We start from the raw sequence: 11,571 nt of genomic DNA, 5'->3' as shown, positions 1-11,571 counted from the left end.
GCTGAACAAGTTCGTACGGATTCATGGTGCCAGGAACGCAAGCATAGAAAACATGGACACAAGAAGAACAAAAAAAAGGTGCTTCTGTCTTCCTTTTTGTTCTTTTTGTGTGTTTTATGTGCATACCTTTCCTCGCCACGGTCTATCCGTTTTTAATAAAAAAAAGTACGGGGCTCAATTTACAGAATTTCCGTTCTACGGAGCTCACCGTTTTGTATTTGGAAAATACAGACAATTCTGTGATCACAACTACGGAAATCACCATTTTCCATTCGACGGAAATCACCGTTTTCCATTTGACGGAACTCTCCGTTTTCCATTTGACGGAACTCTCCGTTTTTCATTCGACTGAAAAAATTTTTACAGACTGTCCCTTTTACGGAAACTCCGTTTTTCATTTACGGAAAGTGTCCGGCAACTTTTTACCTTCAACTTTCACCGTAAACTGAAGCAATTTTTTTTACAGTGTAGTTTTGAGTTTCCTTGCATATCTATCTATCTATCTATCTATCTGTCTATCTATCTATCTATCTATCTATCTATCCCAGTGACCCTTGTATACCACCTTGAGCCACTAGGCTGTGCTCGTGATGCTGTCGTGGTCATTCCGTCGTCTTCATTTCAGCTTCGTGATCTCACTCTCGTGATGCAGTCGCCGTCACGCCTACAACGCCGTCTAATAGCTTGGACCATTATGTATCTGCTCATGGTCGCGATGCCGTCGTGGTCGTTGCATTGCCGTCATTCCAATGTTGCCATCCGACTCTCGTCATGCCGTCATCGCCATGCTGTTATCGACCCGCGTTCGTTATCATACCGTCTTGGTGACGTCTTCGCGGTCCTTCTATCACCGTCATTATTCGTCGCTATTCTATCTTAGATATTCGACTCTTGTCAGACACTCCTCTTCACGCTATCTTCGTCACATAGCCATCGTCATACCATTGGTGTTATGTCGACATCGCCATGTTGTCGTTTTACCATCGTCATTTCAATAACGTCATGCCATTGTCTTGATGCCGTCGTCAATTAAGATATCGCTTTCGTCCGTCCATTGACAGAATGCCTTTTCGTGATTCTATCGTAATCAGTCCCATTGTCCTGAAGTCGTCGTCGTCACGCTGTCCTCGTTATACCATCTTCATCATTTAGGAAGCGGCTTCCCATCATCCTCATGCCATCGCCGTCATGCCGGATATGTCATTTCATGCACGCCACTCCTTCTTCATCATTCCATTGTTGTCATTGCCACGGCGCCATGCAGTCATCGTCATGCCGCTATGATTATGAGCGACTTTGGCAAGCGAGTCCCATATGTAGTGTGGGAGCACACTGGAGTATGTCGCATAAAGCCTGAGCAACAGAAGTCTCAGAATGACCTGTACAGATGTTCAATAAACGCAACATCAGAAATACGGTGTGTGGATACATTGCTCGAATGCTAATCGGAATATCATTGACAGTCATTGTACATGAGTTCTCTCGTATTTTTCTCCATCGAATCACGTGACTATTGTGCTTCCCCTCCTGAGAAATGGCACTATCGGTTGCTGTCCCAAATTATTGGACCTGTGCCTGTGAATACTAGCTTTAATAAGCACTTTACGCTTGCAAATGCTATTCAACTATCATCAAATTTAATGTCATGATCATCACTCTATTGAACAAAAATTGGGAGGACGCTTAAGCTTCGCTTTTAAGAGTGGAACGCGATAGCATTCAAAGATCCCTGACTGCTACTCATGGTTCCCGACGACTGCAGCTTATGCAACCGTAATGGTTACTGGCAAACACTGGCGGCGAACGCTATGCACGTAGGCGAGCTTTCTGGTGGAAACGCGACCTCTTGCGTGCGCCGATCCCGGAGATAGCGCACAACCGCGCCAAAGAAATTACATCATTTTCAGGTTTCCGTATGTGTTTCGCACTTTTAATATTTCGGTCTGAGAAGATTTAACATAAAAGGCATGGCTGTGGGTGTTTTGTTTCATGGCATTTGTTTGTGGACTGTCATTCTCAAAATTCCGAGGAATAGCTTTGCCAAGAATGCAAGGCAAGGTATGAGCAACATTAATGATAGAATGGTGTGGCATACTTAAACGTGGTTGGGGATGATTTTCTCGGCCGCGGGTACCAATGCCGATGCCGATGCCGGATTTTCTGCGACACGGGGCCCTAAACGCTATCGCGTTAATACCTTTGCCTATTCTCAATGTCGAAGCAGACGTTTAACTTTACCAGCTTAAACACTCAATTTTAGCGGACATCTCCCACGTGGCATACCTAGGACACCATACAATTGCAGGGTCTGCCCATAGGGAGTCGCGTTACTATTTGGGTATTTGACGGTTGTTATGAAACGCGAATAACGTATTAAACCTCCTTTTCAGATTTTTGCACGTACAACGGCACGAAGTACCAGCATGGGGTGAATTACACACCAGGATTTTGCGGTTTGACTGACTGCGACACAAATGAAAAAAAGCTGACAGTTGTCAGGTAAGCACAGCACTGCTGACCTCCACGGAGACATAGGAACCCTTTTCGCGATATATTCGATTTTATGAGTAATTATGATGCACGGTCCATCAGTGTAAAGACAAAACATAATGTTATTCCAATGCACTCCATGAACTCTTCATTGAAATAAATCCAAGACGGTGGGATAATACGTTCTACACTTTAGAAAGTGCTTTTGATGTCAGAGTAATCGAGCAGTGATTTAGTGTACAGTCGTTAATGTATGTTTTTAATGTTAAAATAATTATTTGGGAACTTCACCCAGTTCGCGGTATGTCTCTCTATTTGTCGATGCGTTTTTCCGCACCTAAACTGTTCCCGCCAATTGGGTCACTGGGTAGTCCATGGTTTTAAGAGTAGAACGTTGAGCTGATATGCTGACAGAACCGGGTCCGAAACCAATCCTAAGACCAACATTGGTCGCTGGGTGCGTGCCGCAGGGAATGTGTAGCATTTCAATGAATCTCTTTGAGGCGAACGTGGGCCGCCGGTTATCAGCCGCTCTCCAATAAACTTCTTTGAGGCCAATTGAGATTACTGGTTGTTTGCCACTCTTCGATGACAAAAATATCACTTAGTCTTTTCCGCTGCTGTGGCAATCGAATCGGTGTCATATTTATCCACACAATCTTGCCTGAATACAGTATATGCACACGCCTCACGCGCGGACGTCGTGGCATTGCTGCTAGATGGAGTACTGTGTCCAAAGGCATGAGCAACCGAGGAGCCCGGTGGAATACTCACTTTATACATGGCACATTTCGGTGGTGGCAATACGGTATATCGCTACATTATTTCAATGCTAATCACACTAACGTTGGCATTCATCATGACACGGGCTCTGCCCTAACTTTTTCATAAGGGCATTGGCTTAAAGCACATGAAAAGATTAGTAATGGGCTATGAAAATATTCGAGAAAGAATCATGCGGATCCCCCGCACAACGGGAATCGTGTAAAAACTTTCTCTGCTGTTTGCTTCGACTGACAATAACTGGTAGTGATGTTTACGCTGAATGCTTAGGTTCTTCAGGGTTTAGTGCAATACCCGAGTGATGAGTTGTTAAACCTTACTTTCCGTGCACACTTTGTGTTTGCCTGCGTAGTACACATAACATCATAAAATAAAGTAAGCCGTGTTTACTTGAGGCGTGGTTGTGCGCCATTGTTCGCAGCCTGCGAGAAGATTAGCACTGTCATTGCTTTGCACGACGCATGCCATGGTGACATAAATATTATGTTTATTTATATTATGAGGCTGCACGTGTCAAACCTGCAATCCCACTATTGGACGCACTGTAGACCGTTAGTCCGACTATTTTGACCACAATTTTTTAATTTTTGCCTCAGTCGAAATCAGGCTGCTTTGGGTGGGAATTGAACCCACGACTTTAGCATTGTCATAGCTTATTTAATGGGCGGCCGCTTCCTAGCGCCCTGCGTCAGTTCAGCGCAGGATATATTTGTATGGTGTTTGGTTTTCAGAAGTAGCAGAAGCTTCAGTTTATCCAGTTCGGCCGCAACTCCTGCCGCGTCTAGTAGTACCTATTCTTTGCTTTCTTGCGTCCTTCCCCTCTCACAGGCTCCCCTCATGTATGGGAGCTGCCACGAGCGAGGAAAAACACGGCTGTTATTCCCGCATTTCGTGACTGCGTCGGTTCTACCTTTTCTCTGCCTCCTCACTCTACCTCCTCTATACAATGCTCTCTCTCTCTCTCTCTGCTCTTGACTGTTAGGCATTAGTACAAATGTAAGCACTGCAGCTTGTGCGGGAGGCTCACGGATAATTGCAGCAATCTAGAGGGCATTGAGGCGACGGCGAGGGAGCTCCAGAAGGCATGGTGGCGACGTGATGGAACAGTCCGAATGAGTTTATCTCGTCGCCTTTCCTCTAGTCGTAGGCTGCGATTTGAAGGAATTTACACATATGTAAACTGATTGATTCATAGCGCATAAACAATGCCTTCATTTTGTGACTGTGCGATGCGTTAGTGTCAAGACAGTGCGGTCGAGAAAGAGTCGCGATCGAGGAATAACAATATTAGAGCATGCCGCAGATTTTTATGTATCACAGTTCTCTCTGATTGCTGTGAAGGATTGCTGAGAATACTCCGTGTTACTCAAGCGCTTTCACATGGCCACTGTCATGCGCTCTTGAGTGCAAATCCGCCAGTCACCCTCAAAAAGTTCAATCTGAATAAGCGCCGAATCCAAAGCGCGGTCGGAAAGCGTGGGGCAGCGGCGCACGCGAATAGTTGCAACGGATTGTGGAGAGTTCGCGACAGCTAACAATGCCGGCGAATACCGGCGAATACCGGCGAATTGGCAAAGGAAACATCTCGTTTCCATTTCACTAAGCCAAACGTCATCTTCGCGGAATTCTCACCTTGGAATCAGGCCAAGCATACGGCGAGGACGACGCCAAGATACAAAGCACGCAGCGATCCCTTCGGTAATGGCAACAACCGAACACCCGTTCGCGCGCAAGGGCGCCAAACAAATTAGGCTGTTCGCACCTGGGTCAGCCTCATATTCAGCCTCAAACGCTTTCAGCGCCGGAAAGTTGCATGGTTTATTGCAGTAGCGAATTCTTCCACAATCTTCTGCGGAATATCAGGCTGTCGAGTGCAGACGGTGCTCTAAACAGTCATAGCAGCTAAAACTGACTGATATTAGATGGCAATGGCGCTACAATCGCTTTCTTTGTCATTCCATTCATATATCATAGAGAAACCAGCGTTGCGTGCAGCCGGTCATGCATGCATTTTCAATTACTCAAGTGAATCATAATGTAATTGCAATAAAATTGAAGCGGTAGGCCTTCGTCGACGACGAAAAAAAATTGCTTTTTTTGTCCGTGACGGAAAGGTTAAGCATGGAAACACCCCCGGGAACGTATGCATGCATGCACGTCCCCGCAGGGGCGTCTGCGCAAGCAGGCGTTTGGTGAGTTGCGCCACCACGTACCCGAGAAAACGAGGGTTGGACCCTCCCGCGTCTAACCTTGCGCGGCTTAGCCGTGTCCGGGGAAAAGGGGATCCTGGGGGTTGAGCCGACGCTGAGTGTTTGGACCTTTAAGGCCCCTCAGCGGAGGCAACACACCCCTTTGGCCTCGGCTTCACGTAGACGGCACCCCCGGACTGAACCACCCGGGGGAAATCGGTAGTTGCCTTTTCCTGTCTCTCTCTTTCCATCCTTCGTCTTTCTCTCTCTCTTTCCATCTCTCCTGTCTTCCCCTCTCTTCCTCTCATTTCCGACTTCGCAGGCAGCAAGGGTTAACCTGGTGTATTCTATCCAACCTAGGATATTTATATTAGGTTATAGTAGCTACGTACAGGTGGCGTCTGCGTCTCCTTCGGGTGTCGTAGCGTCCCCTTGTTGGGCTCGGTGGTGGGCGGCTGGCGTAGCTGCCGAAAACAAAAAGTATTTATGGCTTTAAGTACCTTTCCCAGACTACCTGATCGCCCTCTTTCGAAAAGAGGACGCACCGAAGAAACTCAATTTTTTGTCCAACGCAAGGAATCCTTCCCACGCAACCATGTTATTCATAGCAAATGGGCCGAAAAGACAGTCAGAACCCTTTCACCTTTCACCGTTGCAAGTTCTCACAGACGTGCTGGGTCCCGGATACAAAATCACTAAAATGGCTAGCGGCGACCTACTGCTTGAAGTACGCGACAAACTACAACATGAAAAGATTTCAAATCTCCTTGCTTTTGGTGATGTTGAAATCACGGTAACCCCACATCGCTCAATTAACACATGCAGAGGTGTGGTATCCGATGATGATCTCTCTAATCTGAGCGAAGAAGAACTAGTTGAAGGATGGAAGGAACAAGATGTCATCAAAGTGCAAAGAATAATGATCAAACGTGACAACAAAGAAATCCGTACAAAACATCTCATTCTCACCTTTGCGACGAGTGTACTGCCCGACTTTCTCGAAACTGGTTACACAAAGACACCAGTAAGACCCTACATTCCAAATCCACGCAGATGTTGTAAATGTCAGAGATTTGGCCATGGCTCGCAAAGCTGCCGCGGCCGGCTTACTTGCGCAAAATGTGGCAAACAAGAACACGCTTCCGAAAACTGCACTGACACGCTCCACTGCGCAAACTGCGACGGTGAGCATGCCTCATATTCCCGATCATGCCCTACGTGGAAGAAGGAAAAAGATATTACCTTGAAAGTGAAAGAGAATATCTCATTTCAAGAAGCGCGGAAACGCGTTTCCTTCCTGCATACCGCAGGGTATGATGGTGCAGCGCGAAAGGGGGCAACGCTGCAGCAGACTTCGGCATCGGCCCGGTCCACAAAGAGTGTGATCGCGGCTGTGCCACAAGCCCCCCAGGTGACAGCAGCCAGCGCTGCTGCGCCGTCTCTGAAGGAGGGCCCATCGACCTCTGGGTTGGTGGCCTCCAAGGCCTTGCTTTTCGAGGCAAGGCCCACCCCGAAAACACCCCGCTCGCTTGAGCGGAAGTCCAGCGGCTCTCTGGAGTCGATGGACACAACCCCAAGCTAGGTGGCGCATCCAGCGCCTCCGGAGCGACGCGATTCTCGCGACTGCTCCAAGAAAGGCTCCAGATTACGGGGCCTGGAAAGGCTCCATAAGCCAACTAGACTCGTCTCTTGACACACAGCCCAAAAACACAAATAATATGGATACACAAATATTACACTGGAACGTGAGAGGCCTAATGCACAACCTCGATGACATTAAATAACTTTTACACCAATACAATCCAAAGGTGCTGTGTGTTCAGGAGACACATCTTAAACCTACACAAACAAACTTTCTCCAGCAATACGCTATTTTCCGGAAAGACCGGGACGAGGCTGTTAGAGCCTCAGGCGGTGTAGCTATAATAGCTGACAGAGGTGTTGCATGTCGGAAATTGCAACTCCAAACCCCTCTTGAAGCAGTTGCTGTCGAAGCAGTACTATTCAATAAACTAGTCACGATCGCGTCTATATACATCCCCCCCAACTTACCAACTGTCTAGAACAACATTTCAAAGCTTTATTGATGAACTCCTTCACCCTTACATAGTTGTTGGTGATCTAAACGCACATAGTACACTGTGGGGCGACTCTCGCTGTGACGCGAGAGGACGACTAATAGAAAACTTTCTACTCTCTTCAAATGCCTGCTTGCTTAACAAAAAAGAACCAACATTCTACAGCCCTACACACAAAACATTTTCTTCCATAGACATAAGCATAGCGTCCAGTACAATTGTGCCATATCTGAAGTGGGATGCTATTAATAACCCTTATGGAAGTGATCACTTCCCCATCGTACTAAACCTTACAAAACAGGCTGAGTGCTCTACACATGTTCCTAGATGGAAAGTCGACTCAGCCGACTGGACGCGGTTTCGTGAAGCAACACATTTGCCCTGGGACGATGTCCGTGCACTTGGTATTGACGATGCAGTAGCATACTTTACAGCGTTTATTATTGATGCTGTATCAGTATGTATACCCCAAACAAATGGGTCGCCATCGAAACGACGTATTCCATGGTGGAATGAGGAGTGTAGGGAAGCCCGGAAAAAGCAAAACAAGGCCTGGAATCTCCTTCGTAACTCCCCAACCGCAGAAAACCTAATTAACTTCAAGGCGATTAAGTCACAAGGTAGAAGAACACGCCGACGTGCTAAACGGGAAAGTTGGGAAAAATACATAAGCAACATCAATTCTTATACAGACGAACGCAAAGCCTGGAACAGGGTAAACAAAATAAAAGGCCGCGAAACTCATCCTCTACCTTTAGTAAACACACAAGGAGACACTCTTGAGGACCAGGCTAATTGTCTAGGAGCACATTTCGAGCATATTTCCAGTACATCCCATTACACAGACACATTTGTAAAATACCAGCGACAAGCAGAGTGACAGCCGCTGAGTCGGAAAGACACAGCCAATGCAGCATACAATCGTCCATTTAGCATGGCGGAGTTTCAGGCTTCACTGAATTGTTGTAACGATTCTGCTCCAGGAAGTGACAGAATACTATATAAAATGATAAAACACTTACACCCTGAAACCCACAAAACACTATTGTCACTCTTTAACCATGTTCTTTGCCGGCTACATTCCGACTGCATGGAAAGAAGCAATCGTAATTCCTATCCTCAAAGATGGCAAGGAACCCTCTTCGGCCAGTAGCTATAGGCCTATAGCTCTGACAAGTTGTATATGCAAGCTCTTCGAGAAAATGATTAACCGGCGCCTCATCCATTTTCTTGAAAGCAACAAAATACTCGATCCCTTACAGTGCGGTTTCAGAGAAGGTATGTCCACAACAGACCACCTTGTTCACATTGAATCTTATATTAGAGAGGCTTTTATACATAAGCAGTTTTGTCTCTCAGTATTTCTGGACCTAGAAAAGGCTTACGATACGACATGGCGCTACGGAATTCTTCGAGATCTTTCGTCGATGGGTGTCCGTGGCAACATGCTAAACACAATCGAAAGTTATCTGTCTAACCGCACATTTCGTGTAAGAGGGGGTAACGCTGTTTCTAGGCCCTTCACCCAAGAGACCGGTGTGCCTCAAGGGGGTGTGCTTAGTTGCACGCTATTTATTGTAAAAATGAACGGCCTGCATACAGCCATCCCACGCACTATGTTTTATTCCGTTTATGTCGACGATGTGCAGATAGCCTTTAAGTCACGTAATATTGCCTTCTGTGAACGACAAATACAGCTGGGAATAAACAGATTGTCTAAATGGGCAGATGAAAATGGTTTCAAAGTTAATTCACAGAAGAGTACTTGCGTACTCTTTACAAACAAGAGAGCTGTAACGCCAGACCCAACTATTGAAATAAAAGGAGATACGTTCTCTGTCAGGAGCGAGCATAAGTTTCTAGGAATCATTTTAGATTCCAAGCTGACGTTCATCCCTCATCTTAACTACTTGAGGACAAAGTGCCTGAAGACAATGAACCTCCTAAAGCTTCTATCGCGCACAACATGGGGCACTGATCGACAGTGTCTCTTAAACTTGTATAACAGTCTTGTCCTTTCACTCCTTGATTACGGGTCTATAATTTATAATTCCGCAACGCCAAGTGCATTAAAAATCCTAGACCCCGTTCACCACTTGGGCATCCGTCTCGCGACTGGTGCTTTCAGGACAAGTCCAATCCAGAGCCTCTACGTAGAGTCGAATAAGTGGTCGCTTCATCTGCAGCGGTCATACAGCAGTTTTACATATTTTCTGAAAGTACAAGCAAATATTGAACATCCGTCTTATTCAACAATAAACGATGTGACTGCTGCCACACTCTTCCACAATCGACCTGCAGCGAGAAAGCCGTTCTCTTTGCGTGTGAGGAATCTTAGTGAGGAAATGGGTGTTCCGCTGCTTGATCATCGTCCTATGGCTCCAGCGGAACTGTTACCTCCGTGGCAGTGGCAGCTCATAGATTGTGACATATCATTTATAGAAGTTACGAAACACGCGCCAGAGGCACACATTAAAATGCATTTCCTAGAACTCCAATCTAAATCCTCGTGTACAGAGTTTTACACAGACGCTTCCAAGTCACATGCCGGAGTATCTTATGTAGCCATCGGTCCATCCTTTTCGGAATCCGGTGTACTGCACCCGGAGACAAGTATCTTTACGGCTGAGGCCTATGCACTATTATCGGCTGTAAAGTATATAATGAGATCAAAACTTCAAAAAGTTATCATATTTACAGACTCCCAAAGTGTCGTGAAAGCATTGAAGTCACTCTGTAAACGCGAAAACCCTGTACTTAATGAGCTCTATTCCATCCTGTGTAAAGCATATATCTCTAACCAGCATGTGATTATATGCTGGGTGCCGGGCCACAGAGGCATTGAGGGTAACGTTCGAGCAGACCAAATGGCCACATCAGTTACATCTCAGGCGTTACATCTCCCTACAGCTGCTGTTCCCGCAACAGATTTGAAGCCTTTCCTGCGAAAGAAACTGCGAAGCCACTGGCAACGCTTATGGGACGCGGAAAGAAATAATAAGCTTCACTTGATAAAACCACAGTTAGGCTTCTGGCCCCCCGTAACGAAAACACGACGAACTGATGTCCTGTTCTGTCGTCTAAGAATAGGACATACATATGGCACCCACAATTTTTTGCTTACTGGTGATGAACCACCAACCTGTGGTAGATGTGGTGAGAGACTGACTGTCCTCCACGTCCTCGTGGAGTGTCGGGAAGCTGAAACAGAGAGAAAGAAATATTTTCCTCAAGCGTACCCATATCATCTGCCTCTTCATCCCATCATGTTTCTTGGTGAAGAACCGCTTTTTAACGACAAAGCAGTCGTCGATTTCTTGAACGATATGGTCCTTCATGTTATTAGCCCAATGAGTTCTGTGATCGTAGTTTTTATAGCACATGCCTCCAGGCCCTTGTGATTCAAGGGCTCTGTATAGGCAGTAGTGTTTCTTACCAATTACTGCATCTTAAATATTTTAAATGTCTGTCATTCTTTCTCAACGCATTCTTCCCTTCATAGTACACCTCATTAGTCATTTCCATGTTTTTAGTACCTGTATATTTTGCGCACTTTACAGCGATTATTTTTAGGCCCCTTTACAGCCACGCTTCATCTACTTCTCAGAATTCATCGCTCCACTGCACACTCACAAACACTGACATGGCGCTCTTTGGCCATAACTGGCCCTTGCGCCATAAAACACCACACATCATCATCATGCATGCACGCGTGCAAGAACATGCCCGGTCCGACCCGAGCCCACCGCCTCAAACCTGGTCCCGGCCCGAAGCCCGGAGCTTCAGCCGTGAACCCAGCCCGAGCCCACCGTGAAGACTACTTTACCCGGCCCGGCCCGGCGCAAAGGCTCGGTTGGGTCCGGGTTTTCGGGTAAACCCGAGCCCATGGAGTGCTCTATCTTGAAGCACCTTTAGGCAACCAAACAAAAAATACCGGCAGATCCCACGCCCAGTGGGAATCGATGTTATGCGAAGCAGTGTGCGGGGAGTCGACCAAGTTAACGGAACGACCACGAGAGCCCCAAGACGTA

General features: G+C 46.5%; 1 protein-coding gene across 1 annotated transcript in view; it reads left to right on the top strand.

The window, feature by feature from the left end:
- Window positions 1–11,571, top strand: part of LOC119459162 (putative phospholipase B-like 2) — a 554,157-nt gene that overhangs the window by 422,157 nt on the left and 120,429 nt on the right. The gene's annotated exons all lie outside the window — the stretch shown is intronic.

The sequence above is a fragment of the Dermacentor silvarum genome, chromosome 7, assembly GCF_013339745.2.
Source record: "Dermacentor silvarum isolate Dsil-2018 chromosome 7, BIME_Dsil_1.4, whole genome shotgun sequence".
Lineage (NCBI taxonomy): Eukaryota > Metazoa > Arthropoda > Arachnida > Ixodida > Ixodidae > Dermacentor > Dermacentor silvarum.
This window is presented reverse-complemented; position numbering and strand designations above follow the sequence as displayed.